Raw genomic sequence first — 12,243 nt, forward strand, 5'->3', positions numbered from 1 at the left:
GACTGGCAGGAAGACTCTTATACAACCAAGGCAGTAAAGATCCACATGGAGTTGGGTAAGAAGCGATCAGGTCAGAACTGGCACCCCTAGGAGGGGACACAGAGTAGAGAGGGATTACAAGGGCTTGGAGATCCTCCCTGGGGAGTGAGCCGTTTGAACACATATTGGGCTATAACAATCCTAGAATTCACTTGTGAAGAGTGTGAACACTCTTGCTTACTCCTAGGAACGAGACAGAGGAAGCAGATTGAAACTGCCTGGGACTCTGGTCAACTGTTCCAACACGTGCCCTAGCCCACATTGAACACCCACTCTGGCACCTCTAGCTCCAGCACAGCTTCCCACTAGGTCAAAGGCTGCTGTCATGGAGTAAAGTGTGCATTTGTGGGAGACAGAGCTGGCTCTGACCCAGTCCTGCATCAGAATGGGGTGGAAGCAGCCATTACTGGTGTTCACAGAGGTGGCAAATCAGTCTAGACTGGAGCTCTGACTGGTGTGCAGGGACAGCACCAGCACACACACTGGCCTACATCAGGCACCACTCAGACACTCTTGCTCCAGCATGGATCTCCACTGGTGCAAAGGTGCCATTGTCGGGAGGGTGAAGAGCACACACTTAGAGGGAAAGGAGGTAGCTCAGACCCCACCCTCAGGGATTCGGCTCCAGACCTCGGGACCAGACACCGCTCCTAAAAGGGCAGTGATGACTACTGAGCTTAGAAGCAGCCCCAGATCATATCTGGCTCTGCCTCCACCCTCTCCATCTCCATGCCCACCTACCACCAAGGTGATACCAGTCAGCGCACTCTGGGGGAAGACATGACCAATGCTCACTTCAGATCCAGCTCTCCCGCCAAAGCCACTGGGCAGACAGACTGCACAGAGATGCTCCCACACAAGTACAACCCTCCAAGACCAAGACAGGTAACTGTTTCACCTAATTTCATAGAGACAACGTTAAGCAAAATGCAAATACAGGGGAATCTGTTTGAAATGAAAAAATGATGAAAATAAAGAAACCTGAAAAATCAACTAATGAAACAGAGATAAATAATTTACCAGAAAGAGTTCAAGGCATTAGTAAAAAGAATGCTAAATGAACTAAGGAAAAGAATAGATGACACAGTAAGAATTTTAACAAAGAAGTAGAAAATATAAAAAATAAACAGAGATGAAGAATACAACAACTGAAATGAAAAACACACTAGAAAGATTTAATAGCAGATTAAGTGATACAGAAGAATGCATAAGAGATCTGGAAGAGAGAATAATGGAAATCATCCAATCAGAACAGAAAAAGAATATAAAAAAATGAGAACACTTTAAGGGACCTCTAGGACATCATCAAGCATACTAGCATTTGCATTATAGGGGCTCCAGAAGAAAAGAGAGAGAAAAGTGTCAAAAATGTATTTGATGAAATTATGGCTGAAAACTTCCTAAACCTGCAGAAGGAAACATATCCAGGTACAGTAAGCAGAGAATGCCCCAAACAAGATTAACTGAAAGAGACACACACCAAAATGTACCATAATTAAAATGGTAAAAGTTAAAGACAAAGAGACAATTTAAAGGCAGCAAGAAAAAAACAGAGTCATATACAAAGGAACACCCATAAATTTATCAGCTGATTTTTCTGCAGAAACTTTGCAGGCCAGAAGGGAATGGCATGACATATTTAAAGTGCTGAAAGGGCAAAATCTACAACCTAGGATACTCTACCCAGCAAGATTATCATTCAGAATTAAAAGAGCAACAAAGAACTTCTCAGATAAGGAAAAACTAAAAGAGTTCATCAATACTTAAACCACCTTAAAAGAAGTCTTAAAAGGTCTTCTCCAAGTGGAAAAAAAAAGGCTACAACAAGATGTAAAAATTTATGGGAAAGGAAAAATCCCACGAGTAAAGGCAAATATATAGTAAAGGCTGTGGATCAGCTGCTTACATAAGTTAGTACAAGATTAAAAGACAAAAATTAGAAAGTCAACCATAACTACAATAAACAGCTAAGGGATAAACATGAAGATGTAAATATGACATCAAAAACACAAAATGTGGCGACTTCCCTGGCAGTCCAGTGGTTAACACTCCACACTTCCACTGCAGGGGGCACAGGTTTGATCCCTGGTCCTGGAACTACGATCCTGCATGTTGCTCAGCACAGCCAAAAAAAAAAAAAAAAAACCACAAAATGTGGGGGAGAGGAGTAAAAAAATGTAGATTTTTTTAGAATGTGTTTGAACTTAAATGACTACCAGTTTAAAACAAGTAGATATATAGGTCAACATATATGAACCCCAAGGTAACTACAAATCAAAATCCTACAATAGATACACAAAAAATAGGAAGAAAGTAAGACAAGCGTACCACTAAGGAAAATCATCACACCACAAGGGAAGAAACTAAAAGAAGAAGAAAAGAATATAGAATGACAAAAACAACCAGAAAACAAGTAACAAAATGGCAGTTAAGTACACACCTATATGTAATTACTTTAAATGTCAATGGACTAAATGTTCCAATCAAAATACATAAAGTGGATGACTGGATAAAAAACAAGACCCACCTATGGGCAAGAGACTCTCTTTAGAGTGAAAGACACACAGACTAAAAGTGAGGAGATGGAAAGAGATATTTCATGGAAATGAAAATGATAAGAAAGCTGGTAGTGATACTCATATCTTACAAATTAGATTTTAGAAGAAAGTGTAGAAAAGACAGAGAAGGGCATTATATAATGATATAGTGATCAATACAAGAAGGGAATATAACATTCATTAATATATATGCACCCAATATAGGTGCACCTAAATATGGAAAGCAAATATTAACAGGAGAAATTGACAATAGAATAATATTAGGAGACTATAACACCCTACTTACATCAAGGGACATATCATATAGAAAGAAAATCAATAAGGAAATAGTGGTCTTAAATGACACATTCGACCAGATGGCCTTAATAGATACATACAGGACATTCCATCCAAAAACAGCACAATATACATTCTGTTCAAGTGCATGTGAAACATTCTCCACGATAGATCACAGGCTAGGCCACAAAACAAGTCTTAACAAATTTAGAAAACAGCAATTACATCAAGCATTTTTTCTGACAACAAGAGTATGAAACTAGGATTCAAATACAGGAAGAAAAATGGAAAAAACAAAACATATGGAGATTAAACAATATCCTATTATAAAAACAATGGGTCAATGAAGAAATCAAAGAGGAAATCAGAAAACATCTGGAGAAATGAAAATAAAAACACAACTTTCAAAAATCTATGTGACACTGAAAAGTGGTTCTAAGAGGGGAGTTTATAGCAATATAGGCCTACCTCAAAAAGAAAGAAAAATCTCAAATAAATAACTGAATTTACTGTCCAAAAGAATTAAAGAACAAACAAAGCCAGCAGAAAAAAGAAATAATAAAGATCAGAGAAGAAATGAATAAAACAGAGACCAAAAAACAACATAATAATCAATGAAAACAAGAGCTTGTTTTTTTTTCGTTTTTTTTTTTTTAAAGACAAACAAAATTGATAAGACTTTATCAAGGCTCATTAAGAAAAAAAGAGAGAGGGCTCAAACAAATAAGAAATAAAGAGGAGAAATTACAACTGATATCACAGAGGTATGAAAAATCATAAGAACTGTTATACAGCAACAAACTGGACAACCTAAAAGTGGATAAAAAATCCTAGAGCCACACAATCTTCTAAGACTGAATCAGAAAGAAATAGACAATCTGAATAGACTGGTCACTAGTAGTGAAATTGAATTCATAATCAAAAAACGCCCAGCAAACAAAGGTCCAGGACAAGATAGATGGCTTCACAGGGAAATTCTATCAAATATATAAAGAAGAGCAAATACCTAGCCTTCTCAAACTATCCCAAAAACTGACAAGGAGAGAACATTCCCAAATTCATTCTACGAGGCCACCATTATCCTGATACCAAACCTAGAAAAATATACTACAAAAGAATTACAGGCCAATAACAAGCATATAAAAAGATGTTCAACATTGCTAACTATTACAGAAATGCAAATCAAAACTACAATGAGGTACCACCTCAAACCAGTCAGAATGGCCATCATTAAAAAGTCTAAAAATAATAAATGCTGGAGAGGATGTAGAGAAAAGAGAACCCTCCTACACTGTTGTTGAGAATGTAAGTTGGTGCAGCCACTATGAAAAACAGTATGGAGGTTCCTCAAAAAGCTAAAAATAGACTTACCATATGATCCAGCAATCCCACTACAGGGCATATATCCAGACAAAACTATAATTCAAAAAGATACATGCACCCCCTACGTTAACAGCAGCACTGTTCACAATAGCTAATACATGGAAACAACCTAAATGTCCATTGACACATAAATGGACAAAGAAGATGTGGTACAAAGAAAAGGAAGAAGTGGTACAGATATACAATGGAATACTACAGCCATAAAAAAAAGAACAAAGTAAGACAGCAGAAGCAAGAACTACAATACTACAGCCTGTGGAACAAAAACCACACTAACAGAAAGACAGACAAGATGAAAAGGCAGAGAGAGCTATGTATCAGATGAAGGAACAAGATAAAACCCCAGAAAAACATCTAAGTGAAGTGGAGATAGGCAACCTTCCAGAAAAACAATTCAGAATAATGATAGTGAAGATGATCCAGGACCTCAAAAAGGAATGGAGGCAAAGATTGAGAAGATGCAAGAAATGTTTAACAAAGATCTAGAAGAATTAAAAAACAAACAGAGATGAACAACACAATAATTGAAATGAAAAATACACTAGAAGGAATCAATAGCAGAATAACTGAGGCAGAAGAACGGATAAGCGACCTGGAAGACAGAATGGTGGAATTCACTGCCACTGAACAGAATAAAGAAAAAAGAATAAAAAGAAATGAAGACAGCCTAAGAGGTCTCTGGGACAACATTAAAAACAACAATATTCACATTACAGGGGTCCCAGAAGGAGGGGAGAGAGAGAAAGGACCAGAGGAAATATTTGAAGAGATTATAGTCAAAAACTTCCCTAACATGGGAAAGGAAATGGCCACCCAAGTCCAGGAAGTGCAGAGAGTCCCATACAGGATGAAAGCAAGGAGAAACATGCCGAGACACACAGTAATCAAATTGGCAAAAATCACAGACAAAGAAAAATTATTGAAAGAAGCAAGTGAAAAATGACAAGTAACATACAAGGGAACTTCCATAAGGTTAACAGCAGATTTCTCTGCAGAAACTCTACAAGCCAGAAGGGAGTGGCATGATATACTCAAAGTGATGAAAGGGAAGAAACTACAACCAAGATTACTCTACCCAGCAAGGATCTCATTCAGATTTGATGGAGAAATCAAAAGCTTTACAGACAAGCAAAAGCTAAGAGAATTCAGCACCACCAAACCAGCTCTACAACAAATGCTAAAAGAACTTCTCTAAGTGGGAAACACAGAGAAGAAAAGGACCTACAAAAACAAACCCAAAACAATTAAGAAAATGGTCATAGGAACATACATATCAATAACTACCTTAAATGTGAATGGAATAAATGCTCCAACCAAAAGACGCAGGCTTGCTGAATGGATACAAAAACAAGACCCATATATATGCTGTCTACAAAGGACCCAAATCAGACCCATGGACACATTCAGACTGAAAGTGAGGGGATGGAAAAAGATATTCCATGCAAATGGAAATCAAAAGAAAGCTGGAGTAGCAATACTCATATCAGATAAAATAGACTTTAAAATAAAGAATGTTACAAGAGACAAGGAAGGACACTACATAATAATGAAGGTATCAATCCAAGAAGAAGATATAACAATTATAAATATATATACACCGAACATAGGAGCACCTCAATACGTAAGGCAACTGCTAGCAGCTATAAAAGAGGAAATCGACAGTAACACAATAATAGTGGGGGAACTTAACACCTCACTTACACCAATGGACAGATCATCCAAACAGAAAATTAATGAGGAAAAACAAGCTTTAAATGACACAACAGACCAGATAGATTTAATTGATATTTATAGGACATTCCATCCAAAACCAGCAGATTACACTTTCTTCTCAAGTGTGCATGGAATATTCCCCAGGATAGATCACATAATGGGTCACAAATCAAGCCTTAGTAAATTTAAGAAAACTGAAATCATATCAAGCATCTTTTCTGACCACAATGCTGTGAGATTAGAAATCAATTATAGGGAAAAAGAACAAAAACCACAAACACATGGAGGCTAAACAATACGTTACTAAATAACCAAGAGATCACTGAAGAAATCAAAGAGGAAATCAAAAAATACCTAGAGACAATGAAAACACGATGATCCAAAATCTATGGGACGCAGCAAAAGCAGTTCTAAGAGGGAAATTTATAGCTATACAAGCCTACCTCAAGAAACAAGAAAAATCTCAAACAATGTAACATTAAACCTAAAGGAACTAGAGAAAGAAGAACAAACAAAACCCAAAGTTAGCAGAAAGAAAGAAATCATAAAGATCAGAGCAGAAATAAATGAAAAAGAAACAAGGAAAACAATAGCAAAGATCAATAAAACTAAAAGCTTGTTCTTTGAGAAGATTAACAGCATTGATAAACCACTAGCCAGGATCATCAAGAAAAAGAGGAAGCAGACTGAAATCTATAAAATTAGAAATGAAAAAGGAGAAGTTACAACAGACCACAGAAATACAAAGCATCCTAAGGGACTACTACAAGCAACTCTATGCCAATAAAATGGACAACCTGGAAGAAATGGACAAATTCTTAGAAAGGTAAAATCTTCCAAGACTGAACCAGGAAGAAATAGAAAATATGAACAGACCAATCACAAGTAATGAAATTGAAACTGTGATTAAAAATCTTCCAACAAACAAAAGTCCAGAACCAGATGGCTTCACAGGTGAATTCTACCAAAGATTTATAGAAGAGCTAACACCCATCCTTCTCAAACTCTTCCAAAAAATTGCAGAGGAAGGAACACTCCCAAACTCATTCTATGAGGCCACCATCACCCTGATACCAAAACCAGACAAAGATACTACAAAAAAAGAAAACTACAGGCCAATATCACTGATGAATATAGATGCAAAAATCCTCAACAAAATACTAGCAAACAGAATCCAACAACACATTAAAAGGATCATACCCCATGATCAAGTGGGATTTATCCAAGGGATGCAGGGATTCTTCAATATATGCAAATCAATGTGATACACCATATTAACAAATTGAAAAATAAAAACCATAGGATCATCTCCATAGATGCAGAAAAAGCTTTTGACAAAATTCAACACACATTTATGATAAAAACTATCCAGAAAGTGGGCATAGAGGGAACCTACCTCAGCATAATAAAGCCATATATGACAAACGCACAGCAAACATCACTCTCATTGGTGAAAAACTGAAAGCATTTCCTCTAAGATCAGGAACAAGACAAAGATGTCCACTCTCACCACTATTATTCAACATAGTTTTGGAAGTCCTACACACGGCAATCAGAGAAGAAAAAGAAATAAAAGGAATACAAACTGGAAAAGAAGAAGTAAAACTGTCACACTTTGCAGGTGACATGATACTATACACAAAGAATCCTAAAGATGCCACCAGAAAACTACTAGAGCTAATCAATGAATTTGGTAAAGCTGCAGGATACAAAATTAATGCACAGAAATCACTTGCATTTGTATACACTAATGATGAAAAATATGAAAGAGAAATTAAGGAAAAACTCCCATTTACCACTGCAACAAAAAGAATAAAATACCTAGGAATAAACCTACCTAGACAAAAGACCTGTATGCAGAAAACTATAAGATACTGCTGAAAGAAATTAAAGATGATACCAACAGATGGAGAGATATACCATGTTCTTGGATTGGAAGAATCAATATTGTGAAAATGACTATACTACCCAAAGTAATCTACAGATTCAATGCAATCCTTATCAAATTACCAATGGCATTTTTTACAGAACTAGAACAAAAAATCTTAAAATTTGTACAGAGACACAAAAGACCCTGAAGAGCCAAAGCAGTCTTGAGGGAAAAAAACGGAGCTGGAGGATTCAGACTCCCTGACTTCAGACTATCTTACAAAGCTACAGTAATCAAGACAATATGGTACCTGCACAAAAACAGAAATATAGATCAATGGAACAGGATAGAAAGCCCAGAGATAAACCCACGCACCTACAGTCAACTAATCTATGACAAAGGAGGCAAAGATATACAATGGAGAAAAGACAGTCTCTTCTATAAGTGGTGCTGGAAAAACTGGACAGCTACATGTAAAAGAAATTAGAACACTCACTAACACCAAACACAAAAATAAACTCAAAATGGATTAGAGACCTAAATGTAAGACCGGACACTGTACAACTCCTAGAGGAAAACACAGGAAGAACACTCTTTGACATAAATCACAGCAAGATCTTTTTTGATCCACCTCCTAGAGTAATGGAAATAAAAACAAAAATAAACAAATGGGACCTAATGAAACTTAAAAGCTTTGCAAAGCAAAGGAAACTACAAACAAGACGAAAAGACAACCCTCAGAATGGGAAAAAATATTTCCAAATGAATCAACGGACAAAGGATTAATCTCCCAAATATATAAACAGCTCATGCAGCTCAATATTAAAAAAAAACACAACCCAATCCAAAAATGGGCAGAAGACCTAAATAGACATTTCTCCAAAGACGACAAACAGATGGCCAAGAAGCACATGAAAAGCTGCTCAACATCACTGATCATCAGAGAAATGCAAATCAAAACTACAAGGAGGTACCCCCTCACACCAGTTAGAATGGGCATCATCAGAAAATCTACAAACAACAAATGCTGGAGAGGGTGTGTTGAAAAGGGAACCCTCTTGCACTGTTGGTGGGAATGTAAACTGATACAGCCACTATGGAGAACAGTATGGAGGTTCCTTAAAAAACTAAAAATAGAATTACCATATGACCCAGCAATCCCACTACTGGGCAAATACCCAGAGAAAACCATAATTCAAAAAGGCACATGCAGCCCAATGTTCATTGCTGAGCTATTTACAATAGCCAGGACATGGAAGCAACCTAAGTGTCCATCAACAGATGAATGGATAAAGAAGATGTGGCACATATATACAATGGAATATTACTCAGCCATAAAAAGAAACGAAATTGAGTTATTTGTAGTGAGGTGGATGGACCTAGAGTGTGTCATACAGAGTGAAGTAAGTCAGAAAGAGAAAAACAAATAATGTATGCTAACACATATGTATGGAATCTAAGTAAAAAAAAAAAGGTCATGAAGAACCTAGGGTTAAGACGGGAATAAAGACACAGACCTACTAGAGAATGGACTTGAGGAGATGGGGAGGGGGAAGGGTAAGCTGTGACAAAGTGAGACAGTGGCATGGACATATATACACTACCAAACGTAAAGTAGATAGCTAGTGGGAAGCAGCCACATCGCACAGGGAGATCAGCTCGGTGGTTTGTGACCACCTAGAGGGGTGGGATAGGGAGGGTGGGAGGGAGGGAGACGCAAGTGGGAAGAGATATGGGAATATATGTATATGTATAACTGATTCACTTTGTTATAAAGCAGAAACCAACACACCATTATAAAGCAATTATACTCCAATAAGGATGCTAAAAAAAAAAAGATGTGGTACATATATACAATGGAATATTATTTAGCCATAAAGAGGAACAAAATTGGGTCATTTGTAGAGACGTGGTTGAATCTAGAGACTGTCATACAGAGTGAAGTCAGAAAGAGAAAAACAAATACCATATATTAACGCATATATGTGGAACGTAGAAAAATGGTACAGATGAACCAGTTTGCAGGGCAGAAATAGACACACAGATGTAGAGAACAAACGTATGGACACCAAGGGGGAAAAGCAGCGGGAGGTGGGCTGTGTGTGATGAATTGGGAGATTGGAAGATTGGGATTGACATGTATACACTGATGTGTATAAAATGGATGACTAATAAGAACCTGCTGTATAAAAATAAATAAATAAAATTAAACTAAAAAAAAGAAAAGCAAGATGCAGAAAAGTGTGAATAAATGACCCTGTTTTTGTAAAACTAACAATAAAAATATTTCATGTACATCTATATATGTGTCACAATTATATGAGCATTTTTTAAAAAAGAAAAAAAGAACAAAATAATACCATTTGTATCCACATGGATGGAACTAGAGATTATCATACTAAGTGAAGTAAGTCAGACAAAGACAAATACCATATGGTATCACTTACATGTGGAATCTAAAATACAATACAGGGCTTCCCTGGTGGCACAGTGGTTGAGAGTCTGCCTGGCGATGCAGGGGACACAGGTTCATGCCCCAGTCCGGGAAGATCCCACATGCCGCGGAGCGGCTGGGCCTGTGAGCCATGGCCGCTGAGCCTGCACGTCCGGAGCCTGTGCTCCGCAACAAGAGAGGCCACAACAGTGAGAGGCCCGCGTAACCGCAAAAAAAAAAAAAAAAAAAAAAAAATATATATATATATATAACACAAATGAACTTATCTTCGAGACAGAAATGGACTCACAGACATAGACAACAGACTTACTGTTGCCAAGGGGGAAATGGGGTGAGAGAGGGATGGATTGGGAGTTTGGGATTAGCAGATGCAAACTATTATATATAGAATGGATAAACAACAAGGTCCTACTGTATAGCACAGGGAGGGAACTATATTCAATATCCTATGATAAACCATAATGGAAAAGAATATTTTTAAAAATGAATGTTTATATAACTGAATCACTTAGCTGTAGAGCAGAAATTAACACAACATTGTAAAACAACATACTTCAATTAAATTTTTTTTAAAAAAGAAAATTACAGGCCAATATCTATGATGAATATTGATACAAAATGTTCAAAAAATATTAGCAAGCCAAATATCAACATAATACATAAAGGATCATACACCATGATAAAGTGGGATTTATTCCAGGGATGAAAGAATCCACAAGTCAATCAGTGTGTTACACCACATTAACAAAAGGAAGGATAAAAATCACATGATCATCTCAATATACTCAGAAAAAACATTTAACAAAATTCAACATCCATTCATGAAAAAAACTCTTCTCAAAGTTGGTACACAGGGAACATATCTCAACATAATGAAGGCCGTTTATAACAAACCCACATCTAACATCATACTCAACAGTGAAGAGCTAAAAGCTTTTCCTCTAAAATCAGTAACAAGACAAGGATGCCCTCACCGCTTCTATTTAACAGAGTACTGGAAGTTCTAGCCACAGCGACCAGACAAGAAAAAGAAATAAGAGGCATCCAAATTCGAAGGGCAGAAGTAAAATTATCATCATTTGCAGGTGACATACTATATACAGAAAATTCTAAAGTCTCTACCAAAAAACTATAAGAACTAATAAATGAATTCAGTAAAGCTGCAGAATACAAAATTGATATACAGAAATCTATTGCTTTTCTATACACTAAAAATCAAGTATCAGAAAGCAAGAAAACAACTGCATTTAATATTGCACCAAAAAGATTTAAATACCTAGGAATAAATTTAAACCAAGGAGATGAAAGATTTGTAATCTGACAACTATAAAACATTGATGAAGGGGAGAGACCTTCAAGATGGCGGAGGAGTAAGGCATAGAGATCACCTTCCTCCCCACAAATACATCAGAAATACATCTACATGTTGAACAACTCCTACAGAATCTAATGAACGCTGGCAGACCTCAGACTTCCCAAAAGGCAAGAAACGTCCCACGTACCTGGGTAGGGCAAAAGAAAAAAGAAAAAACAGAGACAAAAGAATAGGGATGGGGCCTGCACTTCTGGGAGGAAGCGGTGAAGGAGGAAAAGTTTCCACACACTAGGAAGCCCCTTCACTGGTGGGGATGGGGGGTGCCGGGGGGGAAGCTGTGGAGTCACAGAGGAGAGCACAGCAACAGGGTTGCAGAGGCAAAGTGGAGAGATTCCCGCACAGAGGACCGGTGCCGCCCAGCACTCACCAGCATGAGAGGCTTGTCTGCTCACCCACTGGGGCAGGTGGGGGCTGGGAGCTGAGGTTCCAGCTTTGGAGGTGAGATCCCAGGGAGAGAACGGGGGTTGGCTGCGTGAACACAGCCTGAAGGGGGATAGTGTGCCACAGATAGCCGGGAGGGAGTTCGGGAAAAAGTCTGGAACTGCCTAAGAGGCAAGAGACCATTGTTTCCAGG

At 37.6% G+C, this 12,243-nt stretch overlaps 1 protein-coding gene across 10 annotated transcripts in view; it reads right to left on the bottom strand.

The window, feature by feature from the left end:
- The window catches only part of WNK2 (WNK lysine deficient protein kinase 2), a 158,642-nt gene that overhangs the window by 44,126 nt on the left and 102,273 nt on the right, over positions 1 to 12,243 (bottom strand). The gene's annotated exons all lie outside the window — the stretch shown is intronic.

The sequence above is a fragment of the Phocoena sinus genome, chromosome 6 (assembly GCF_008692025.1).
Source record: "Phocoena sinus isolate mPhoSin1 chromosome 6, mPhoSin1.pri, whole genome shotgun sequence".
NCBI lineage: Eukaryota > Metazoa > Chordata > Mammalia > Artiodactyla > Phocoenidae > Phocoena > Phocoena sinus.